Below are 18,191 nucleotides of genomic sequence, written 5' to 3'. Positions count from 1 at the left end.
TTGTATGATTATCATTTGGGGATCATGTATCATTCCCAAACATGTATGCTGATTTTACTAGGGCCTTTATTTGATAAGAGGGATATTCTAGCTATGGATTTAACGGACATTTCATAGCACAAAGAAATACTAAATATAATGGATTGCATAGCTTGATTAACTTGATTTTGAGTTATGTTCTTTTGAATTACAAGTGCCTTAGGAGAAAGTAGCTATTAATCTTTGGCTAGTTACTATTTCAGCATATGAAGGACATTTTTTTTTTTGAAGGACATTGATTAAAGGCAAGCACTTACATGTCTTACTGTGTTTCACATTTCTGTGCCAAGGGAAAGGGCAAAGAAATATTTAAGATGTGTCATTTAAGAACTGTTATTATCAAGAATGTAACTGCAGAGGCTTACCATCTATTTTTTCTTCCAGAAGTGTTAGGTTTATGGTTTCAGGCCTTATGCTCAATTCTTTAATCCATGATGAGTTCATTTTTGTGTATGGCATAAGATACTGGTTCAGTTTTATTCTTTTGAATGTGACTGTACAGTTTTCCCAATACCATTTATCTGAGACTTTCCTTTCCCCGTTGTACATTCTTGCCTGTGTTGTATATTAATTGAACATATATGCATGAGTATATTTCTGGGCTCCCTATTCTGTTCCATTGATCTATGTCTCTGTTTTTATGCTAATGTCATACTATTTTGATTACTATAGCTTTATGGTGTAGTTTGAAATCAGAGAGCATGATGCCTTCAACTTTGTTCTTTCTCGAGATTGTTTTGACTATTCGGGGTCTTTTGTGGTTCCACACCTAATTTTGTCCTATTTCTGTGAAAAATGCCATTGGAATTTTGATAAAAAAATTGCATTGAATCTATAAATTACTTTGATTAGCATATACATTTTAATAATATTAATTATTCTAATCCATGAGCATGGAATATCTTCCCATATATCTGTGTTGTCTTCAACTTTTTTCATTAATGTCTTACCGTTTTCACTATATAAATCTATTACCTCCTTGGTTACGTTTATTTCTAGGTATTTGATTCATTTTGATGCAACTGCAAATGCAATTGTTTTCTTAATTTCTGTTTCCATTAGTTCATTATTAGTGCATAAAAACACAACAAATTTTTTGCATATTGCTTTTGTATACTGCAAATTTACTGAATTTTTTTATTGTAACAGTTTTTTGATGGAGTCTTTAGGATTTTCTGTATATAATATCGTGTCATCTGTAAATAGTGACAGTTTTACTTCTTTCTTTCCAGTTACGATGCCTTTTATTTTTTTATTTACTTATTTTTCCAATGCCTTTTATTTCTTTTTCTCGTGTAACTGCTCTGGCTAGTACTTCCATACCATAATATTGTCTTTATATTATATTAATAGACACACAGTAAATGTTTTATATAAATAACCTTTGTTTCCTCTCTCCCTCACCCACTCACTCCCTCTTTCTCTCTTTCTCTCAGCATTTCTTTAACTGGTAAAACTTGCATTTTTGCTCGGATGGCTGCTTGTATACTTTATACCATACCCTCACTACTTTTCTATTTTTCTGTACTATGAGAAATAATTGAAAATGGCCGACCACCTCTTCTTCCCTCTTTTTCTCTCTCCCAGCATCTGATGTGAAGTAATAGCCTCTTAATTCCAGGTAATAACTATAAGGTAATCAGCTAGTTTGTTCTATTTTTCATATGTTCTCCCCATTTCACATCTACTCCTCCAATGCTTGATAATTGTATTCTCTACCTTATTAGAGAATGTGACCAATAACATATACTCTCTCCTTTATATCCATTATTTAGTCTTAGTTCCCTAGGTTAGGATATATGCAATGATTATCACCAGTCCTGATGTTGATGTTGAAGTCTATCCAGTCATTTTGGTTTTGGAAGCTCATTTTCTAGTAGATATCTTAGAAGGGGGCATGGAAACAATATTTCTTTTGTTCATGAATGTTTATAACTGCTTGCCTATGGTCTTTATTCTTTTTTTTTTTTTTTTTTTTTAAGATTTTACTTATTTGAGAAAGAGAGAGCATGAAAGAGAGAGAGCACAAGCAGAGGAGAGGAGTAGAGAGAAGCCTGACTCCTTGCCAAGGAGGAAGACTGATGCAAGACTCAATCCAGGACCTTGGGATTATGACCTCAGCTGAAGGCAAACCCTTAAAACACTGAGCCACCCAGGTGGCCTATGATCTTCATTCTCGAACATAAGTTTATATGGTATAAAACCCTTAGGTCACATTTGCTTGCCTTAAATGTGTTAAATATGTCACTCTATTATCTTCGACCCATAAAGCTTTGAGGTAGAAAGATCTGGCAATTGACATCCTTTCTTTTATAAGTGATTGGGTGTTGTTGTTGATTGCCTTGATACAAATGGAATGTTTACAGTTTTTCTTTAAAATTCATTAGTTTTACTAAAATAATTCTCGATGTTGGCCATTTTGGTGTCAGTCTTTTCAGGTATGCTTTTCAGTATATTTTCAAGGTGTTTTGTTTTGTTTTGTTTTTTTCCCTTCAGGAAAATTTTCTTGGATTATTCTGTTTTGTTCTATTGCTCTGGTTCTCTCCCTTGGGTACTTCTGGCATACATATATGGGAACTTGTCTTTTTTACCTGTTACTTTCTCTCAAATCCTTTTTACCTCCTTTTTCATTTGATTTTTAACATTTTCCTCCTCTTAAAATTCTATTTCTGCTAAGACATTATTTCTTGCTTTTCTATGCTTTTGTTGTTCTTCTTGCTTAGAATTCCTTAAAATTTTTAAGTTATGTCCTGAGTTCTCTCATTTTTTCCCTCCATAAACCTTTTGTTTTACTAAGTAGAGCACATTTACATATGAGAACAACCACTAGGCCCAAATAACAAGCTAGTACTGCTATAAGGACTGCTTGCCACACGTATATTAAATCAAAAGAGCAGAGACTTACAGGTGCTTATGTTACACACTCGGGTCCTTGGGCTCTCCAAACAATAGAAATTTACTAGTGGCTAAGCTGGAAGTTCCAGGCAAGGCTTTTATTAGCGCTTATGCTTCAGCACAAGGAAGACAGAACAAAGGAAAGGGTTCTTTATGCTGGCTCTCCAGAACAAAGGCTGGGGAAAAATTTTAAGAGACTGAGGTGGGAAAGGAGTGATCTCTAAGCCTATAGGGAGAGCGAGATACAGGAAGTTGGGCACACAATTTCAGTGGACAGAACATGTTTCATCATGGATCGTCCTGTTTCATTAGCATGTGAAATACCTATCCCTGGGTGTGATTTTTAGTATCATAATGAGGGAACAAGTCAGTGAAAGGTCAGTGCTGGACTCCACCTTGGTGCAGACTGGCTTGTTTGGGTCTTTGCCAGTCTTAGAAGTGGAGTCCCTTCTTTGGTAAGCATCCTGCTTCTGCACTCCTGCAGGACATGCCACCCAAGAGGCATAAGGTTTCACCTATCAAGGAACGCTGCATTTTGTGGTCAGGATGAAGAGGACTCGAGTCCAGTCACTGCCCTGTCTCACTTAAAACTCTCTAAATTAGGGACGCCCAGGTGGCTCAGCGGTTAAGTGCCTGCCTTCAGCCCAGGGTGTGTGATCCTGGAGTCCCGGGATTGAGTCCCACATTGGGCTCCCTGCATGGAGCCTGCTTCTCTCTCTGCCTGTGTCTCTGCCTCTCTCTTTCTGTGTCTCTCATGAATAAATAAATAAAATAAAATAAATAAAAACTCTGTAAATTAGATCTCTGCAGCTAGAGAAAAGGGCAGATGACTGGGTGAGTTGTACAACCATTATGTGATCCCCTCTACTTCATGCTCAAAACCACTGAAAGTTGAATTGGAGGCATGGTCCTGTTTGTTTAAGTGCATATTTCTCCCTGTGTTAATGATTAGAACAAAGGCAATCTCTATGGGGGAGGTATTCCACTGATAAATACAGAACTATACCAGAACAAAGAGGGGGTGACATAGAAAATCTTGTTTTTTCAACTATCAGATGCTTTCATAATGTAGTCATATGCAGTGGAAAAAGCTCCACCTCCCACAGGCTTAATCCAAAAACTTCATTGCTATTCATATCAAGGAAGCCTCACCATACTTCTGGCGTCATTCCTAAATATGAGATCCAGCTGGCTTTTCAGGGTATTGGAAACCTTTATTCTGTGACCTCCATAATGGATTTCAACACTGCCAGCTATTTACTCAGACAGCTAGGCCTCTTGATCGGTTGAGATCTCACTATCTTTACGGTGGCCATTCTGTTGATAGGGATCATTTTTTGCCTTTCAACCTTTACTAGAAGGAAGTCCTGACTCCTGCAATGAAGCCATTAGGAGCTATTGCAACTGGTATAAAGCCAGTTGAGGATCAGTGTCTCCAGCTTTCAGTGCCTGGTTGTACCTTTACCACCTTGTTGAGCATTTGTTTTCCTTCTGTTAGGTCTGTAATAAGGTCATTTCTGGCTCAGAAGACTTATTTTTTTATTTTTATTTTTTTAAAGAGCTTATTTACTTATTCATGAGACACACACACACACACACAGAGAGAGAGAGAGAGAGAGAGAGAGAGAGGGACAGAGACATGAGCAGAGGGAGAAGCAGGCTCCATGCAAGGAGCCTGACATGGGACTCCATCCTGGGTCTCCAGGATCAGGCCCTGGGCTGAAGGCAGGCGCCAAACTGCTGAGCCACCCAGGTGTCCCTCAGAAGACTTTTAAATTTACTCGATTCAAGTTGAAAATTTCGATTTCCTTCTACTACACAATCTGCATTTTTTTCCTTTCATATTCTGTCACAGTCCATCTTTTTGTTTGCACAAGATAACCTTCCTCATGTTTTGTATTTCCTTTGCCTTTGCCTCTTTTCCGTCTGCTTTCTCATTGTCTTCTTGTTCAACGAAAGCCATCATGTGCTTAATTCGCTATTGTATGTCCACATTCCTGAGGGCCATGACAAAGGAGAAGCTAGCCTAAGAGTGGGCTCAAGTAGATCTTTGGAGGGCCAGATGAAAGAAACTTAGAAAAGCTCTTGGCATCCTTGTTTTAAAACCCTAGATTCTGGGGTGCCTGGGTAGCTCAGTCAGTTAAGCATCTGACTCCTAACTTCATCCTGGGGTCATGATGTCAGGGTCATGGGACTGAGCCCAGCAACCACCTCCGCGCTTAGTGGGGTGTCTGCCTAAGGATTCATTCTCTCCCTCTCCCTCGGCTGCACCCCCACTCTTTCTCTAAAAATAGAGATAAATCTTAAAAATAAATAAAATAAACCTCCAGATTCTTGTTTTGCAGCTTTTGATTTTTTCTAAACCTAATTTGTGTGGGTTTTTTAATGGCTTCTACACTTTAAAAAAAATTGTTTAGCTTATTTTGAAATATTAGATTTTACAGTTTCCCAATTTGTTGGCGTGTCTTTCTGAAGTGTTTTCATCATAGTGTGTGGGTATTTTATTCTGCCTCTTATTCCTTTTCTTCTTACAATAATTTTGCAGGAAATTTGGCCACAATCCTTTTTTATTGCTTGTTTTGAAAATGAAATAAGTTTTCCCACACTTTTATAATGAGGGAGGTCCAAGAAGATAGATTTTCCTTCATTCCAGGAATACTTCTGTTGTTTTTGCAAAGTAACAAGAAGAAAAAAAGAAGAAGAAATAGATCTCTTTCAGAGATCTGCCTCTTTTTTTTTTTTTTTTTTATTTTAAGGAAAGCAATGAATCACTTAACAAAGGAGAATTACTTTAAAACAGAGATTATCATAATGGGTAGCTGAGAAACAGTGGAATTTTAATAAAAGGTATGTACAGAGTTTAGTAATCTAAAGCAGAAATTAATAATTCTTCTCTAGAGTTGTAGCCATAACCATAAAAAAATACTATCTCGTCTAAGACTTAATTGCACACACATTTGAGCAAACCAATGAAAAAATTTAGTAACTAATCCAAAAGCAGTCCCACCAGTTTTCAGTGTTTTTAACCCCTCAGCCATCATTTTTTTTTGTTTCTTTCATCCCCTCCCTCGACCCATTTACTTAAAAATAAATTTACTAGTCCACCTTTTCAGTGTTTTCTCTTAAGTATTCTCACTGCTAGATAATCTGCTATTTGGTCAAGTTCTCTGAAGCTAAATTTTGAGAACTGATTTAAAATTTCCTAGAGTTTGTAAAAAAAATGCATTATATACATTATTTTATTGGTTAGGTAATAACAAATCAACATATAGTTTATTAAATCTTCTGTTTAATTTTCATGTTGGGTTGTCATATTTATCTTTATACAGATTTGGCAGTTCCTCTGATTGTGTAACATAACCACTCATCTTATGACTATTTTCTTTTTCAGAGGAGTACTAGGTTTTCTATGTTACATCCTGATAGGGTTTCCTTGTTGATGCCACAGGCAAGGCCATGGTGCTGTAGATTTTGAAGCAGGATCTCCTGTCAGAGGGGTAAGTCTTTTCCATTGTCAGCCACATGGAAGACAGGAGGGTTTAAGCCCTTGAGAGTCTCTAGCAGGGGTTAGACATAGGCAGAGGGAGAAGTAGGTTCCCTGAAGGGAGCCTGATGTGGTACTCGATCCCAGGACCCTGAGATCATGACCTGAGCCATAGTCAGATGCTCAACCACTGAGCCACCCAGGTGCCCAAGGGCGGGCTTCTGTGGCCTTTGGTTCTCTGCCCAGTGATGGCTCAAGTTCTGTGGGAAGGGACTATGAAGACAAGGAAGTAGGTACCCCACTTTTTATATCTGATGCTCAGTGTGCTCCTTTGAAGAAAAGGGGATGCCTTGATGGTTGGGTATCTGGGGAGGCAGGTGTCAGAAATGTAATGAGCTATAAGAAATGTCCTCAAAGTAGAATGATGAAACATTGTCCAGGTAGGGAGGCAGAACCATCAAAGGCTGTGCACTCCCAGGAGCCATCGTGTTTCAAATCTGGTGGAGCACAGCCAGGAAAATAAAGGAGAGAACAAATACTGAAGGTCATGGTCTAGAGTTTACAGTGAGGGAGGAATAGGTAAAGGTGCCAGATGATCTGATTCAATACTGAGGCCCAGCATGGGGAATATATGTGGGGCAATCCCTTTCACGAGCCACAACACATATTGCAGATGCTGGCAGGTGCTTCAACTGGCTTTCCTTTGAAGCTTCTTTTCAGAACACGAAACTATTTCATCAACTTTTTTTCATTCTTCTCAATGATTCCAATATACTTTTATTTCCCTCGGATGATCCCATCTTTCACTTCACTGAGAAAACAGAAGTCATCTGATGGCAATTTCTCTAACTCTTCATACGACATCTACCAAAAGACCTATATCCACATCTATTTCCTCTTCCTTACTTTTTTGATGGAAGAGATATCCTACCTCTTGTCTATAGATAATTCCTTCACCTGTTTTCTGGATTAAACACCTTCCTGTCATGTCAAGGAATTTATTTATTGATTTATTTAATAAACACTTACTGAGCACCTACTTTGTAACAGACACAATGCTCCATCCATTTTCTCTTTTGTAGATTCAACTGTTCTCACTCCATTGTCTCCTTCCCAATAGCATTTAACTAATGCTCAATGTTCTCTCCCAGTGAAAAACCAACTAAGCCAAAAACAACTGGAAAAAAAAAAAAAAACAAAACCCAAACCAAAAGAAAACCTTTCACCACACCTCCTTCTTCAGATACTAGCCTGTCTTTCTTCTCTTCAAAGCCAAACATCTCTAAAACATTGTCTGTATTGTTTTCATGTCTGCCTATCTCATTCACTCTGCAACCCACAGATTTCTAGTTTCTGGTCTTATGGCTCTTAGCAGAAGTGCTTTCACTGTGCTCGTCAATAACCAGCTCTTGGCTAAACTGTATGGAAGCACTAATTTCTCACTGTTTGTTTTATCTGTGTGCAGTTTTTAAAAATGCGAACCACTTCTCCTTTCACAGGGCTTCTATGATACCACATTCTCCCTATATGTCTGGTTCATCCTTCTCAGTCTTTTTGCAGGCTACATTTTGGTCTATATTTCCCTTAAGTGTTGCTATTCCTCAGGGTTTCCTGGGAAATCTTTCCTTCTTTTGTCAGCACATTATGGTTGATATCATCAGGCTCTAAGACTGTAAATTATTATCCACATCATGTAAGGATACCTGACATTGTGTTGACACGAAGCTGCTGGAATCTCAAAAACTGTTTTGCTTAAACAAATCTATAAGGAGAAGGCCAAAATAAATCTGTTAATGAATCTTGATTAACAATCTATTTCATGTCAATTAAATACCAGTGGAGTGAGAAAATAAAGTTATTAGGTGTATAGTAGCATCTTAGTCATCACAATGCTGGGTATATTTTACAATGTAAATCCGAACAGTCAATTGTTGCAACAATGAAGTTTCACTCAATATTGATATAGTGCAAAGATACATTATCATAACAGTGAAAACAAACTTTATCTATTTATCTATGTATCTATTGCCTTGAGTTAATGTCACATTCCAAAGAAGATGACTATGGTAATCCTTTTATAATTAAGAAGTAGACTACCACAAAAAGGGTTCCTTTTGTCCTTTTCAGCAAACTGTCCAGTGATTCATATTTATAGGGGACAGAACCTGTATATATAAATTGAACATGGCCTTCTTCCCACCTGACTAGTGCTACATATTCTTTGTGGGTTTATGATATGTGATGCATAAGTATTATTAAATCTTCTCCTTCACCTTAACATTTGTGCTTGTTATTCTCCATTTACTTATCTAGGTGCATTGTCTGCCCTTCTCTCCTTTGCCTTATGCCCTGGAATATTGTCTTTTGAGAACTATATCACCTGTGCTCGTTTGGCTTGTCCAATGGGAGATACACCAGCAGGAGATGTAACACAGGAGGATAGCAAGGTCTCTTCTCTGCCTCTTTCCTGCTCAGTGCCATATCTCTGGCAGTAGCTGTGTCCCTCCCGAACTAAAGATTCTGCTGGATTTTGCCTCCCAGGAGGTTCTGTTAACAGTTTTTTACTCTTGACTTTTTGGTCCTAGGTGTAATAATGGTTTCCCATTATTACAAGACTCTCAAGACTTGATATTCTCATATGATCCTCATCATATTTTTCCATACCTTTGTTACCCCTTTCATTCAAATCTCAGTTTGAAGTCATTTAGGGTGATTTGTTTTTTTTCTTTCCAGGGAGCTGACTGATATGACAATGTTGTAAAACTAGCCCAATGCCTTGCATTTTCAAAAGCACTTGTGTCAACAATTTTGTCTTTATTAAGGTCTCTAATTGAATAATGTGACATGGGGTCCTCAGATTTTTAAAAATATTTTATTTATTTATTTGTGGGAGACAGAGAGAGAGAGAGGCAGAGACACAGGCAGAGGAAAAAGCAGGCTCTATGCAGGGAGCCCCACGCGGGACTTGATCCCGGGTCTCCAGGATCACACCCTGGGCTGAATGCAGCGCTAAACCCCTGAGCCACCCATAAGATTTCACCTATATATTAACCAAGGCTGAAAGCTGACATTTATACTTTTGTATTTTTACTATGTGCTAACAACTCTCAGACTTACATATATATAGCTCATAACTCTCTCCTAAGATTCAGAACTGTTATGTTCAACTCCTCTGATTTCTCTGCTCTGAATCCCACAGTTACATAAAATTCCAAAAGTCCAATTCCATTGCATCTCCCCACATGCCCTTTAAACTTCTCAGACTGTTCCTGTCTGTGTAAATTTAGGAGTCCAGAAACTTCTTTACAATCTGAAAAGTCATGGTGCCTTATGGAGCCTGGCAATACTTTTGCTAATACAATTCCCTTAAGAACTCTGGTGGCTTTCTATATTTCAGATCAAAGCCCAATCCATGCTCTAGAAGCCAAAGTCACAACTATTTTCAAAACAGTTTTGTCCTTTTAGACTGGCTTACTGCTACTTTGGTATCAGGCTTCTGTGGGATGACATTTTCGTGCTTTCAAGATACCATTTTGTTTAGCTGAGAAAGCACCAATTTAAATTCCTTAGAAGCTTTAAAAAAGTGTCTTACAGCCATACCTTTGATTTGACCTTTATCCTTAGGCCATATCTTAATTTGAGAACCTTATTTGCCTAAGAAACTGAAATAAGGGCAGCCCAAGTGGTTCAGTTGTTGAGTGCCACCTTCTGTCTAGGGCGTGATCCTGGAGACCCAGGATCCAGTCCCACGTCAGGCTCCCTGTGTGGAGCCTGCTTCTCCCTCTGCCTGTGTCTCTGCCTCTCTCTCTTTCTCTCTCTCTCTCTGTCCCTTTCTCTGTGTGTCTGCCATGAATAAATAAATAAAATCTTTTAAAAAAGAAACTATAAATAAGAGATTGTTTATATTCCAGATTGGCAGGCTCTAACATCTCAGTAACATCTACCCAAGTCACTTCAGTGCCAAAAGTAGTCTTATGAGCATGCTTAATTTAAGGGGGCAGAGAAGAGCTATCTTCCCACGTGTCAGGATGCAGAGAGGGTCAGATACTGGTAAACAGTAATAATCCTCAATGCATAGTAAGATAAACATCACAAAAAAGTTATAAAGAAAAGGCTAAAGGTTCTTAGAGCAAGAGGCAATCATAGTTAGGATGTTATGTGAGAAAAGACAATTCTTCTGTTTTTTTTTTTTTTTTTTTTTTAAATCAATGAGTGAAAGTTTATTCCTTCACTTTTTTTTTTAACCAGTAGGAAATGGCCTGCTGGGGCTCCAAATTCAATCCTAGCTCCCAAGTTGGCAAACTTGGTAGAACCAACCCAAATATTTCCAGACTTTCCTTGTTCCACAGATAAACCTAGATAACACTTGCACAGTGTAAATAACCCAGAGAACAGCCCAAGACTGGCAGAATAGATTCTCCATAGCTAATCCTAGAGAAGAGGCCACATCAAAAATAGCATATATCTCCTTTTAAAAAGAAAAAAAAAAAAAGTACTACCTATCCCACAATTGTTGTGAGGACCCTTTGCGCAGAATAAGTACTCAACAAATGGTGGTTTTATTATCTTATTTTAAATCCATACTTAAGAAACTTATAAAAATGTTTCCTTCCAGAAAGAAAATGGGTTTCTGGGGAAAGGAGTGGAAGGCTTGTATTTTGTTGTATTTATATTTTTTGTAACTTTATTTTTTTTTTAAGAGAGAGAGAGTGCAAGGGGAGAGGCCGAGGGAGAGAGAATCTTCAACTAGACTCCCTGTTGCGCGCAGAGGCCCATTGGGGCTTGATCTCAGGACCCTGAGATCATTACCTGAGCCAAAATCAAGAGTTGGACGTTTAACTGACTGAGCCACCTAGGTGTCCCTATTTTTTGTAACTTTTTGAATTTTCTACCATCTACATATGCTATTTATTCCAAACAATTATGGGTTTTAAAAATACTACTTGTAGGGATGCCTCGGTGGCTCAGCGACTGAGCCTCTGCCTTCAGCTCAGGGCGTGGACCTAGAGTCCCCACATCAGGCTCCCCTTGAGAAGCCTGCTTCTCCCTCTGCCTATGTCTCTGCCTCTCTCTCTCTCTGTCTCTCATGAATGAAACCTTAAAAAATACTACTTGTATATTTGTTCATTTTAATCTCTATTATATTAGAAACTTGAAATGTTTCATTTTAAAATCAGCAAGGGGGCAGCCCTGGTGGCGCGGCGGTTTGGCGCCACCTGCAGCCTAGGGGTGTGATCCTGGGGACCCGGGATCAAGTCCCACATCGGGCTCCCTGCATGGAGCCTACTTCTCCCTCTGCCTGTGTCTCTGCCTCTCTCTCTCTCTATGAATAAATAAATAAAATCTTTAAAAAAATAAATAAAATCAGCAAGGAAAATATGAACTAGTTTATCTATGACAGGCTTAAAACAGATTCCTTTTAAAGCTTCTCAGGGCCCATTAGAGATGGTAAATAAATAAGAAGTCTTCTTATAGGGGGACAGTTTTATTGTGGTGTCAATATGTTTTCAGCGGTGAAAAATTTCAGAGAAAATAGTCAATAATACCTATGTAAATCTACATAATTTTGAAGAGTATAAATGTGAAATTTCATTCAACGATAAAAGAGTGTTTAGTAGGGAAAATATCTCATCTCACTATACTAATGTCGTCACTCAAATATATATTTCACAACTTGTGCTGATTTTATATGCTTTGTTGAGGTGGAGTTGTTTGACTTGAGAGCATGCGTGAAATAAATGTTCATTTTAATCCTGTTTCCTTTCACCCTTCAACTAGATTTTATGACAACAGAGCGTTTTAGACCACTTGAGGCACTTCTGAATTATACAGTCAGACAAAAATAGGTATTGTAAAATTATCTCAGCCTTATGTTAGAAGAAAAATCTGTTTCCTCTGTAGAAATTTTTAACTTCTGAAACTAACTGATTCTGTTCTCTGGCATTTGAAAAAGCTGTAAATCCATTTGATCACCAGACACTTGTTAATCACCTTCTGTTTGCAAAGCTCTGCATTGGATTAGCAATCAGTTGCTATTCAATCCATTCATTTTCTATAACATTACTCTCATCACCTACTTATTTTGTGCTTCATTTTCCTAATTTTTTAAAAATGGCACTTTTATAATTCCTGCCATCCATATATTTATCAAGAGGATTAATAAATAAGGCCTGTATTTGGGATGTGGGCTGATGTAAATGAATAACTACCTAAATTTTTGTCAAGACATCTTAAATATAATTTGACCCTGGTTAAAAAAAAAAAAAAAAAGGCAACAGATAAGAGAATCAAATCTTTCAGGAAGACAAAAATGATCAAAGACATGAAAAGACTATTGTTTGCTATTCCTTTCCATTGTTTTTCCATTTTTTATTTTCCTAATTTCTAAACTTATCTCAATTATTTTATCTCATTATTTCTTTGGGATTCTCTATGACATTTTCTCTATTTTTAAAAATTTTTAAAAATATTTATTTATTTATGATAGACCTAGAGAGAGAGGGAGAGAGAGAGAGAGAGAGGCAGGCAGAGACACAGGATGAGGGAGAAGCAGGCTCCATGCTGGGAGCCTGATGTGGGACTTGATCCCGGGACTCCAGGATCGCGCCCTGGGCCAAAGGCAGGTGCTAAACTGCTGAGCCATCCAGGGATCCCATTTTCTCTATTTTTTTAAGTTGAATTTTTAGTCATTTACTTTCATTCATTTTTTAAAATTTTGACATTATTATTTATTTTAATCAATACATTTACTTGTATTTGACAAGTTTTGACATAAATTACTTTTATCATTTAATTCCATGTATTAAGAGGTACCTGGCCGGCTTAATCAGTTAAGAATCTGTCTTCCACTCATGTCATGATCACAGGGTCCTGGGACTGAGCCCCATGTTGGACTCCTTGCTCAGGGGGAGTCTGCTTCTCCTTCTCCCTTTGCCTCTCCCCTTACCCATGCTCCCTCTCTCGCTCTTGCTCTCTCTCTCTCTCAAATAAAGAAATAAAATCTTAAAAAAAAGAATTCCCTGTATTAACATTTTCTTTTATAATTTTTTAAAATCAAGATTATTAAATATTATGTTTTTACTCTTCAGATATGATTTTTAAATCTGTATTTTAAAAAAATTTACCATGAATAATAATCAGAAGACATGATCTATATGATTAGCAATTCTTTGGAATTTATGGGCTTCTTGTGTGACACAGTGCATTTTCAATTTTTGTTTCTTTCACAGGTACTCTGTGAAAAAATTTTGGGTTTTCTATTCATCAAATTTATAGATTGATTATACTTAGTTATCTTTTGGTGGGTTAGACTAATTTGCATTCATTATAGTTACTATTTTGAAGTTGCTTCAGTTATACTATTTTAAATTTTCTATTTATCATACTTTAATTTGGTTTCCTTTTATTTTTCTTCTTGTTCCCTTTCCTTTGCTGACAATATTTGGTTGGACAAATATTCTACTGGTTTGAAAGTCATAACATTATATTTTGGTTCTCTAGTAGTTACCTCTTATTTATTCTTTCTTCATCTCCCAAGTTGGGGAAAACTTTTTTTTTTAAGTATCTAGAGCAGGACAAACTGACTCCAAGCACATACTCTAAATCTTTTTTGCCTTTGCCAGGTCCTTAGCTTCTGAGACTTCAAGGCTAAGAATGGACTCTTTTGTTATCTGTATTTTGCTGTGTCATCCTTCCCCTGGAGCAGAGAAGATGCAGTGCCTTGGCTGTCCTGGCTGAGGGAAGGTCAGAGGGAACAAAGGAACAATAGAGGAAAAACCCTATTATCATCTCAAAATTTTATTCAGTCATAAATGCTCGTGCTGTCTTTGTCAACTCTACTCAGATCTCCACTACCATTGTTGGGAGGCATCCTATAATTTTCCAGTACTGTATAGTTAGCTGGTAGATATATTTAGTATATTTATGAAATAGCTAATTAAATCATTTGGTGTATCAGCTCTACGTATTAAAACTCTTTTTGCTGAGTGAAGTAAGTCAGTCGGAGAAGGACAAACATTATATGTTCTCATTCATTTGGGGAATATAAATAATAGTGGAAGGGAATATAAGGGAAGGGAGAAGAAATGTGTGGGAAATATCAGAAAGGCGGACAGAACGTAAAGACTGCTAACTCTGGGAAACGAAGTAGGGTTGGTAGAAGGGGAGGAGGGCGGGGGTGGGAGTGATTGGGTGACGGGCACTGGGGGTTATTCTGTATGTTGGTAAATTGAACACCAATAAAAAATAAATAAAAAAAACAAATTAAAAAAAACTCTCTTTTTTAAGTCTTTGGTTTCTTCAATTCTAATTTGCTATTTATTTAATTCTTTCATTCATTCATTTATTTTTAAATTTTATTTATTTATTTTTAAAGATTTTATTTATTTATTCATGAGACATGCAGAGAGAGGCAAAGACATACACAGAGGGAGAAGCAGGCTCCTCCCAGAGAGCCGGATGCGGGATTCAATCCCATACCTGGGATCATGCCCCTGAGCCGAAGGCACCCACTCAACTGCTGAGCCACCCGTGAGTCCCTCGTTCAACATTTATTAAGAATCAATTATATGTCAGCCACTTGGCTGAAGGAAAATATGGAACAATAACAAAAAAATAACCCCTCTCTCAAAATGCCCTCCTGGTGGGGAGGGGGGCACACAGATAAATCACCTGATAATTACAAAGAATGCATTAAGAGCTATAATAGTGGAATACATTAAAAAAGAACAAAGAGGAGAGGGCCACTAACTGGGGTGGTGAGAAACATCTTCACAGAAGAGGGACTGTTGAGTTGGGTCTTGAACAATAAATGGGTATTCAAGTCATGAAGGATTGGTGGCAGGAGAATTTCACCAGAGTTGAGGAGTGATAGGAAGAGCCATTGGGAGAGGAGGGTACCTATAGAGAGTGTGCCTCATAGAGAGTGAGCACCTATGTGGTTGTGGATAGAGAGGCTAAGTGGATGTGGGAGTAGGGGAGACAGGAGCCACAGATAGAAGACTAGCAAGATTTGTGTTTTGAGCTTTAGAAAATGTGTCATTTAGAGATTTTTAAGCAGGGAGAAAAAGTAGATATTGGGCGGTGGCACAGAATGAAGAGAAAAAGGGAGTCAGAGGGATAGAGAGAGCACAAAGTGCTTGGCAGCAAAGAAACTAAGAGATTGCTAACAAACCTTTCCAGGCTTAAGCCACCACACTAGCTCAGGCCCTTACATTTCTCATGCGGTATGAATTTTTCACTAGGATTTGACCAGATGTTATCACTTCTAATTAACCCTGACACCACTGATTTAGACTGGGATGTTAGAAGATAATTATTTTTTTGTTTAAAGTAAGAGTTCACTGTTAGGTATCATAGATGGTGGTACCTCCAAGGCTATTCAGGAGGTATGTCTTGCAGATTATTGGAAATGTTTTTCTGAACACATTCCCCCCCCCCCTTTTTTGGGGGGGGAGGCGAGGTGGAGTTGAGAATGGAAGGGTCGAGGGTCAGAGGTTGATTTCCTGCTCCACCATTTAGTAAACATCATTGACTTGCATGTTCTTATAATTTTTACCAAACATTTAAAAATCGTGTCTTGTCCTCTTACCTTTTTAGAAATTCAGTGATCAAATATATAATGGACTGTGCATATAATTCTGTAGGGTCCTACAGGTGCCACAATAGTGGTAAGAACTTACTATCTAGTTCATGCATGTAATAAATCCAAATATTAAATGATAACAAAACAAGTTATAGAAGATATATACTACAGTATAATAATTTTATTGGACAGGACAGAATAGATTAACAACAATGTAGCAAACAACTCCATAATCTCAGTTGCTTAAGAGAACCAAAGCGTTTATTTTTCACTCTTAAGAAGTGTGTTGTGGGCCCAGGAGATTCTTGGGGTCCCCGTGTTGGCTCAGCATTCTTGGCTTTGATCAGGAGCAAAGGACAGCTTTCCATGATGACCACTGGAGGGGAAGAGTGGGCTGGAGGAGAGACCACTGGCAATGAAATGCTTTAACTTAAGACTGTGACCCAAGTTACTTCACTGCCAAAATAAGTCTAGAACCTTACCAGTAACTCTGGTTTCAGTCTACATTCCAAGAACTTTGTTTCTTGAAGACATGGGTCTGTTTTGCACAAAGAAGTGGTAGAGTGGTTAAATCAAATGACTAAACCTAAACAATCAATAAGGTCTCTATCTTGGAACTTATATGCTTATTTATAGGAGAACCATCAGGATGCACCCCAAAAATTCAGCATAGGAATAATGGCAACTGGTCATAGTTCTTTTACATAAAGAGGATAAAAAAAATAGTTCAGGACTTTACAGAAAGTGAGCATACCATTAAAAACGGTAAGAAACCTTTTGGGTTCTGGGTTTTCATTCTTCCTGTAAGTACTTTGGGGAAAACTGGGAACTTTCAGTGTGTTTCCATTTATTTTGTTTACTTATGGAATTCTTCATCATAATCCAGTAGGAGCAGAAAGAACGAGGATCCGATTTGCTAAAGTGAAAAAAAGAATACTTCTCTTTCTGTTTTAAAGTTAGAATGAGGGGGAATCCCTGGGTGGCTCAGCGGTTTGGGCGCCTGCCTTCGGCCCAAGGCGTGATCCTGGAGACCTGGGTCGGGCTCCCTGCCTGGAGCCTGCTTCTCCCTCCTCCTGTGTCTCTGCCTCTCTCTCTCTCTGTCTCTGTCTCTCATGAACTTAAAAAAAAAAAAAAGTTAGAATGATCAAATTATCCCTAAAACGTCTTCTCGGTTCTTCGGAAGTCTGTTTTTACTACGTCTTACAAGAACGAGAAGCCTCTACACTACGTCTGAACTGGGTAGATCAAATGCATAAAATGGGATTCTTTTGGGCATTATTTGGAAATAAGATTCAGATATCGTGCAGACTTCAGAAAGCACCGAAACCACGCAAATACCGTTCGTAAAAAAAGAAATCCCAATGCCCGCCCGAGAGGGGCCCCTCTGCAGGGGGCAGCAGAGGCGCACCGGGGACGGAGAGGTCCGCGAGAGGGGCCGCGAGAGGGGCCGCGCGGGTCCGGGCAGTGCCGGCGCCCCGGCGGGCGCGGTGCCCCGGGGGCGGGCTGGGGCAGCGGCCGGAGGAAGGGGCGGAGAGGCGACTTCGCAGAAAAGCTTCTACAGGCAGGCGACGCTCTGCGCCCGCCGGACGGGAGGCGGGGTAGCGGCCCGGTTAAAGTAGCAGCAGGCTGGAAGGAAGGAAGGAGCGAGGGGGGGGGACGGGGACGGAGGGGAGGAGCGGCGCGGCGAGCCGGGCCGCGGCCACGGGGGGGGGGGGGGCTTCGGTGTCGCCAGTCTCCCGTGGAACGGAGCGCGCAGGCCCTCCCCGAGGACCGCCGCCCCGACCTTCCAGGTGACAGCCGGTCACCCGGGTAGGAGTCAGCTCCGCCCCGAGTCACCCCGCCCGCCCACGGCCCACTCCCCGCCCCGCCTCCGCCGGCCTCCCTGCCTGCCCCGGGAGCGCGGCGGCCGCAGCGGCTCTGCAGGGCTGGAGCAGGCGGCGCCCGGCGGCGCGCGGGCAGGGAGCGAGGGAGGGAGCCAGGGAGCGAGGGGGCCGGGGGCCAGGGGCGGGGCGAGGCGGCGGCGCGGCCCGGGCGCTGGCCCCGCGGAGCAGGATGACGGCTTAGCCCGCCGTCCCGCGCCAGTCCGGCTGCGGGGCGCCCCGCGGGGGAGGCGCCCCGGGGCAAGTGCCGCATGGGGCAGGGCCGCTGAGGCGCCGCGGCGGTGCTCGGCACGGTTCCCGCGGCGGGTCG

At 39.8% G+C, this 18,191-nt stretch overlaps 1 protein-coding gene and 1 long non-coding RNA gene across 2 annotated transcripts in view; one reads left to right on the top strand and one right to left on the bottom strand.

Moving 5' to 3' along the window:
* UCHL3 (ubiquitin C-terminal hydrolase L3) overlaps positions 1-18,191 on the bottom strand; it is a 107,443-nt gene that overhangs the window by 88,736 nt on the left and 516 nt on the right. The gene's annotated exons all lie outside the window — the stretch shown is intronic.
* On the top strand, positions 1,545-14,521 carry LOC106557585. Its single transcript, XR_005376401.1, has 5 exons — positions 1,545-1,660; positions 2,022-2,234; positions 6,326-6,431; positions 12,197-12,264; positions 14,041-14,521. It is a non-coding gene; the product is annotated as an uncharacterized LOC106557585 (long non-coding RNA).

This window comes from Canis lupus, chromosome 22 (genome assembly GCF_011100685.1).
Source record: "Canis lupus familiaris isolate Mischka breed German Shepherd chromosome 22, alternate assembly UU_Cfam_GSD_1.0, whole genome shotgun sequence".
Classification (NCBI taxonomy): domain Eukaryota; kingdom Metazoa; phylum Chordata; class Mammalia; order Carnivora; family Canidae; genus Canis; species Canis lupus.
Note: the sequence above shows the minus strand (reverse complement) of the source record. Positions and strands in the feature narration are given on the sequence as shown.